Genomic DNA, 7892 nt, shown 5'->3' on the forward strand with positions numbered 1-7892 from the left:
CTTTTAAATAATTTTATTAGTTTTGCTTTCATTATCAAATATATTTTAAAGAACTCAAGAGGATAAAAAGAGTAGTCTATAATTTTAACCAATATGTTCACCATTTGTCTTGTGTATTATCCTTGATGCTTTTATTTTCTTCTGCTATCACTTCCATTATTCTGAAAAACCTTCTTTAACAGTTCCTCTATAGCAGATCTGGGAAAAAATTCTCTTGGTTTTCCTTCATCTGATAACGCTTTCATTTTCACCTTTATTCCTAAAGGTCCTTTAGCTAAATATAAAATTTCAAATTGACAGTTATTTTCTTTGAACAGTTGAAAAATATTATGCCATTTACTTCTGTAATTTCTGGTTAGAAACCTACAGTCATTCAAATTGTTCTTCCTTTATGAGCAATGTCCCTTTTTAAAGTTATTAAAGGTATACATTTGTTGTATGTATTTGTAGGTTATAAGTGATGCTTCGACAATGGCATATCCTGTGTAATAATTAAATTGGGATAATTGGGGTTCAATCTTAGTAGACTGTATGTTTCTAGGAATGTACCCATTTCTTCTAGGTTCTGTCATGTATTGTCATATAATTGCTTATAGTGGTCACCAATGATATTTGAATTTTTACAGTATCAGTTGTAATGTCTCATTTTTCATCTCTAATTTCAAATACTTGGGTCTCTGCCTTTTTTCCTTAGGTTTGTCAATTTTGTTTATCTGTTCAAAAAATCAAATTTTCATTTCATTGATATTTTGTATTTTGTTGCAATTTTATTTATTTCAGCCCTACTATTTATTATTTATTTTCTTCTACTAATTTTGTGTCTGGTTTGTTCTTGTTTTTAGTTCTTTAAGATATTTGAATTTGGGTAATGCCTGTGGCTCAAAGGAGTAGGGCGCCGGCCCCATATGCCAGAAGTGGCAGGTTCAAACCCAGCCCCGGCCAAAAACTGCAAAAAAAAAAAAAAATTGAACTTTATTTTATTTTGATGAGGATACTCAATACTTATTGCTATAAACTTTCTGCTTACTACTGCATTTACTGTAGCAAATAAATTTTCATATGTTGTATTTCCATTTTCATTTGTTTCAAGAATTTTTTTAATTTTTGCCTTAATCTTTTCATAGATCCATGGTAACTCAGGAGCATATTGTTTAATTTTCATGTGTTTGTAGAGTTATGAGAGTTCTTCTTGTTACTGATTTCTACTTTTATTCCATTGTGGTCAGAGAATATATGATGTGATTTCAATTTTGTTAAATTTTTGTACGTTTATTTCATGGACTAACATATGGCCTATCCTTGAGAGTGATTTATGCCCTAAGGAGAAGAATGTGTGTACTACAGCTATTGTATTAAATGTTTCATAAATACCCATTAGGTCCTTTTGGATTATAGTACAGATTAAATCTGAAGCTTATTGGTTTATTTTCTGTCTGGATGATCTAGCCAATACTGAAAGTGAAGTACTGAGGTCTCCAACTTTTATTGTATTGGGGCCTGTTTCTCTCTTTATCTCTAATAATATTTGCTTTGTGCTCCAGTGTTGGGTCCATACATGTTTGCAATTGTTATATCTTCTTGCTGAATTGACCCTTTACCATTATACATATAATAACTGTCTCTTTTTATAGTTTTTGTCTTGAACACTATTTTAATTCATATAAAGATAGCTATTCCTGTTCTTTTATGGTTTCTTTTTGCATGGGATATATTTCCATTGCTTTATTGTCTGAGCAGGTATGTCTTCACTGATGAAGTAAGTTTCTCATAGAGATCATATACTTGGGTCTTGTTTCTTTTTATCCATCAGCCACTCTATGTTTGTTCACTGGAGAAGTTAGTCCCTTTAAATTCAATATTTTTATTGATAAGTAAGAACTTATTACTGTCATGCTGTTATTTGACTTCGTATTGTTTTGTGGTCCTTTCATTGTTTCTTTTTTCCTTTCTTCCTGTCTTCCTTTGTGTAAAAGTGATTTTCTCTAGTAGTTTTGATGTTTTGCTTCCTATGTTTTGTGCATCTGTTATAGGTTCCTTAACGTGAGGTTATCATAAGACTTGCAAAAAACATCTTATAACCAATTATTTTAAACTTGTGACTTTAATTCTGCTTACAGAAACAAACAAAAAAACAAGCAAAGAGAAAGATAATAGAAACTCTACTCTCTAACTCCATCCAACCCCTACTTTTTAACTTTTTGTTGTTTCCATTTATATATTTTTATACTATCTCTTACAATTTTGTTATAGTTATTATTTTTGATAAATTTATCTTTCATTCCTCTTGCTCAAGATATGAGTGATTTGCACATTATAATTAAAATGATAAAATATTCTGTATTAGTCTGATTGTTTACTGTTAGCAGTGAGTTTTATAACAGCAGATTATTTCCCATTTTTCATTGACATCCTTTTCTTGTAGATTGAAGAGCTCCCTTTAGAATTTCTTATAGGGTAGGTCTGCTGTTGATGAAATCCCTCAGCTTTTGTGTTTTGTTTTTTGCTTTGAGTTTTTGTTGTTGTTTTGGTTTGGTTTGGTTTTTGTCTGCAAAAGTCTTTATTTTTTCATGTTTGAAGGATATTTTTTCAGGATATAGTATCCTAAGATTAGGATTTTTTTTTTCAGCACTTTAAATATGTCATGCCACTCACTCTCCCCTGACCTGTAAGGTTTCCAATGAGAATGTTGCTGCGAGATGTATTTGAGCTCCTTTATGTGTTTTTCTTTTTCTTTTTTCCTGCTTCTATTAGGACTCATTTTTTTTGACCAACTATGGTGTTCAGGAGTTTGATTATTAAGTGCCTTGGCATAGTCTTATTTGGGTTAAATCTGCTTGATGTTTTATAACTTTCTTGTACCTGAATATTGATATTTTTCTCTCAGTTTTGGAAAATTATCTGTTGTTCCTTTGAATAAAGTTTCTACCACAATCTTTCTCTTTACCTCATCTCTAAGACCAGTAACTCTTAGATTTGTCCTTTGAGGCTATTTTCTAGATCTTATAGAAAAGAGATTCTAGATTCTGTTTTGTTCTTTTTTTCTCTTCTCACAGAATATTTTCTTGTGGCCTGTCTTCAAGATCACTAATTCTTTCTTCTGCTTTATCAAGTTTGTGTTGAAAAACTGATGCATTTTCAGTTTGTCAATCGAAATTTCTAGCTTCAAAATTTTTGCTTGATTTTTTATTATTATGTCAATCTATTTGTTAATTCTCTTGATATAATTCTTAATTCTTTCTCTATGTTGTCTTGAAGTTCATAAAGCTTTTTCAAAGAGTTGTTTTGAATTATCTGTCTGAAATCTCAGCTTGTTTGAACTCGTCCTTCTTGAGAAGACTTTCCAGATATCCAAAGAGAATTAAGTATTTTGATACAAGTCTGATCACTACAGCCATATCAGCACTAGGAAGCCTATAAGCCCACTAATGCTGCTGCTCTTGCAGACTCCTGGTGGTACTACCATGGAGAACTTGGGTAGTATCTGAGAGAATACCCCTGAATTATTTTTCTTCCTAGAAAAATAGCACTTTTTTTCCTCACACTTTCATTCAAACAGAAGAAGTCTTACTATAGGCTGCCTGGAGTTGGCAGAGAGGTGATGTGAGAATTCCTTCATGGCTGCCCCAGATATAACTGTAATGGTTCACATCTGGAGCCAGCACAATCTTGCCCAAGGCTCATAGCAACTACTACCTGATTACTACTGATGTTTATTCAAGGGCCAAGGCTCTTTATTCAGCAGGTGGTAAATTCTGTCAGGACTATATCCTTCCTTTCAGTGCAATGGGTTCCCTTCTGGCCCAAATAGGGTCTAGAAATGCCATCTTACAGCTAAGGCCTAGAATTAGGACTTCAGGAATCTACTTGTTACTTCATTTTACTGTGGTCAAACTGGTACCTAAGTTGCAAAACAAAGTCCTCTGAACTCTTACCTTTCCTTTCCCCAAGTGGAATATGTCTCTCCTTGAGCTGCACTGCCTAAAGCTGGAGGAGAGGTGATGCAGGCACTCCTTTGGCTGCCACAGCTGGTATCTACCACTGAGCCAGAAGATTGCCCTCTGGCTGAGGTCCTAGCAGAATTCTGCCCTGTCTTGTGTTCCCCCATGATAGGGTGGCCCTGAGTTCCAATGCAAAGTCCTACAATCACTTCATTCTCCCTTCCTCAAGGCACACAGATTCACTATCTGCCTGGTACAGCCCTGCCAGGAGCTGGGAGAGGAGTACCATGGGCAAGCAAGACTACCTTTCCTACCCTCTTCAGTGCCTTTTTCCTTGATCTAATGTTAAAGGTGCTATGACTACTCACCAATTTTTGGTTCTTCTGAAGGTGGTGTTTGTATAGATAACTGTTCAATTTGGTATCCCTGCAGAGGGACCATCACTGAAGGGTTCTATTTGGCTATCTTGCTCCATTTCCTCTAAATTTGCCTTTTTTCTGGTTGACTATATTTTTTCTTTATCTTTGTTATCTTCATAAAAATTTGATAATAATTGGTCCGTGATTAGAGATGAAAGGAGATTAAATGGGTTTCAGGGGGGTAGGGAGAGAATAATGGCCTTCTGGACAAGAAAGTTGGAAAGGGCCTTGAGGCAAAACTAGGAAATTTGGGTGGCTGTGTCCTAGTTAACCAAGTATGTGCTGTTTCTGCAAAACGTAACTTCTGGCCTGTGATTCCTGACCTCTAGCCTATTAATGGTCCTTCCATAAAACAAAGATGAGGATCCCCTTCACAGAATAATGCACACCATAATGTCATAAACATCATGATACTAACAGACGCTGACACCTCACTACTAGTAAAATAACAGTTAATATTTATTGATTCAGAGTTAAAGAAAATTGGATTTACCTGACAAATGAGGTAGTCCATAATGAATGAAACCAGGACAGCATCCCTGAGGACCTAAGAGGAACCAAGGGGAATTCTTATAGATGAATGTAGGAGGAATTGAGATGAAAGTGTTTATATTAGTATGTTGCCTTTTTGTGGTATCTCCTCTTACTAATGGGGGGACCAGACCCTTTTCCACTCTCCATGAAAACTCTATGCTTATCTCTGGTTTACTTAACTTAATAACTGTACTTCTTTTTCTGCTATATTGGAGTCCCAGCTGCCTCAATTCCCACTCCCTCAGTTTCTTGCTCTCCCTTAGATTCAGCCAAACTTGCTAATTCTGCTGGGTGAACTAAACCAGCTCCACTAAACAGCTCAGAGGTGAATTCTCACCTCTAATAGTCTGAGAATAGAATTTCTTTGGACCTGTCTATCCCCTTTAAGACTCATTCAGCTTTTTCAATCTGTAGGTTTATGTGGTTAGCCAAATTTAGAAATTTTTTTAGCTAGTATTTCTTGAAATGTATTTTTTTATGTACTGAATGCTTTCTGCTCTCTTTCCAAGACTCTGATCTTATACCTTTCACTATTGTCCCACAGGTCTCTGAGTCTCTGTTCATTTGCTTTAAATCTTTCTTTCCTGATTCCAAAGTTGGATTGTTTCTACTGATCCATTTTCAATTTAATTCACAAATTAGTTTGTTATCCCCATTATGCTTTTGTGCTCTTTTAGTGAGTTTTATATTTTAGTTATTATATTTTTTAGTTCTAGTATTTTCTACTTATTCTTCTTTACATATAATTTTCAGTGTGTTTACAATTGCTTATTGGAATGTTTTTGAATAGCTGATTTAAAGTCTTTATCAGATGATTCCAACATTTGTGCCATCTTAATGTTTGTATCTGTTGATCATCTTTCCCCATGAGAATTGATATTTTCCTGATTCTTCATTTTTTGAGTAATTTTGGAGTGGGATATCATGTTTTGAGATATGGGGTCTCTTTTAAATCCTGTGGAGAATGTGGATATATTTATTTTAGCAAGCATTTATCTAACAATGCATGAAAGAATTAATAAAATGTGATATGTGTAAACTGGGAGTAATAATTAGCCATAAAAAAAATTGGTGATCTAGAATCTTTTGTAACAACCTAAATGGAACTGGAGACCGTTCTTCTAAGTAAAGTATCACAATAATGGAAAAACAAACACCACATGTACTCAATACTAAATTGGAACTAGTTGATCAATACTTATGTACACATGTGGAAGTAAAACTCAATGAAAATAAAGTGTGGCAGGGAATAGGATGGGTAAATTCACATGTAACAGAAACAATGCACACTATCTGGGCATGCTTATAACTTTGACTCAATTCATACAAAGCAAATTATGTATCCAAGAATTATGTACCCTTTAATATTTTCAAATTTAAAAAGTAATTAATTAATTAGTTTTTTCAAAAAGAATTGTATTTATAACACACCCAACAGGAATCTGGGGTCATTGTGATGAGGGACACAAAACTTGTAGCCTTCTTACAAACAAATTCCTTACATGTGAAGAACAAAAAGAAAAATATAAAAAAAAGTGGTAATGTACAGGTGATCACTATATAATTCTTTCAACTGTACTTTATACTGTGTGTTTGAAAAATTGCCTAATAAAATATTAGAAAATTAAAATAATAAAAAATAAATTGACCTACTTAAATTCAGGCCAAAAGTTTCATCTCATCTTCTGTAGGAAGTGGTTTCAACAACAGTTCAGTTTTCTTTTTTTAATTTTTTTTAACAGTTCAGTTTTCAAAACCTTTGCAGAAATATTCAGATCTGCCCCATGTGTGCATCACTCAGTGGAAGTCTGGGTTCTGGCCAGAAATATTTTTCATTAGTCCAATTTTCAATCTTTGTTATACTAATTAGCACAAGATCCAGTAATCAATGTTTACTGTAATGTTCCAGTAAACTTTGGAATAACTTAACAATTTAATGGAGTTTCTAGCCTGAAGCCTCCCATCATCATAATCTTCCCTGCACATTTTAGATATTTTCTTGGGACTCCCCTTCCAAGTTCTGTGAATAGAAACATGGGTCCTTAGTTACTTTTTTTTTTTTTTTTTTTTTTGCGACGGAGTCATGAAAGCATAGCTTACAGCCACCTCAAACTCTTGGGCTCAAGTAATCGTCTTGCCTCAGCCTCCCTAATAGCTGGGACTAAAGGCACCTGCCACAACGCCTGGCTATTTTTTTAGAGATAGTCTTGCTCTTGCTCAGGCTGGTCTCAAACTCCTGAGCTCAGGCAATCCACCCACCTTGGCCTCCAGAGTGCTAGGATTACAGCCGTGAGCCACCATGCCTAGCTTCAGTTACTCCTCTCTGCTTACTTTTGTGACTGCTCCTCTGTCCTGGATCAAGAAGCAAGAGGACTAGAGGATAAGAAACTTAGTAAACTCACCACAATTTGGTGGGACTTTAGATTCTGATCTTCTTTCCAATCTTCCTGTTACTACTTAATTTTCAGATCCCTCTAATAGCTGCTCAACATCTATTGTTTCATAGCTGTATTCAGTGGTGGAGATAGGGTGGAATGCGTTCTCTCCATCTCACCTGAAATTGATTCCTAAAATTACTCATTCATTCCTTTATCGCCATGCATCATCTACACACAGTCTTGGATCTCTAGTTTTCTTTTGTTTTGTTTTTAAACACATTTTGGTCTTATCTCATTTTCCTTTTTCCTCAGTCAAGGCCCAGTACTCAGTCATTATACTGTTAAGTGCTTCTCATGTTGTAACTGCCTTGCCTACCCCTACCCCAAGTTCAAAGGGCAGACTCCTTGAGATATCTTAGGAAATGCCTGATAACTACTTTCCTACACTAATTACATAGCTCATCAGCAAGATAATGAAGCTAAGATTTTATGATTTCCCATAGGCAGGTAAGTTTCATATAAAACATTTTCAAGTTAAACTAAACCATAAAAAAAATTACTCCCTGAAGAATTAATTATCTGCTAAAGTATCCCCATTAGAATTACCAGTAGGCTAGGAAATG

The 7892-nt window shown here is 34.7% G+C and overlaps 1 pseudogene; it reads left to right on the forward strand.

Moving 5' to 3' along the window:
* Positions 1-6286: 6286 nt before the first annotated feature.
* Positions 6287-6397, forward strand: LOC111727437 (annotated as a pseudogene).
* Positions 6398-7892: the final 1495 nt, after the last annotated feature.

The sequence above is a fragment of the Otolemur garnettii genome, unplaced genomic scaffold (assembly GCF_000181295.1).
Source record: "Otolemur garnettii isolate 467f Iridium unplaced genomic scaffold, OtoGar3 scaffold00105, whole genome shotgun sequence".
Taxonomy (NCBI): Eukaryota; Metazoa; Chordata; class Mammalia; order Primates; family Galagidae; genus Otolemur; species Otolemur garnettii.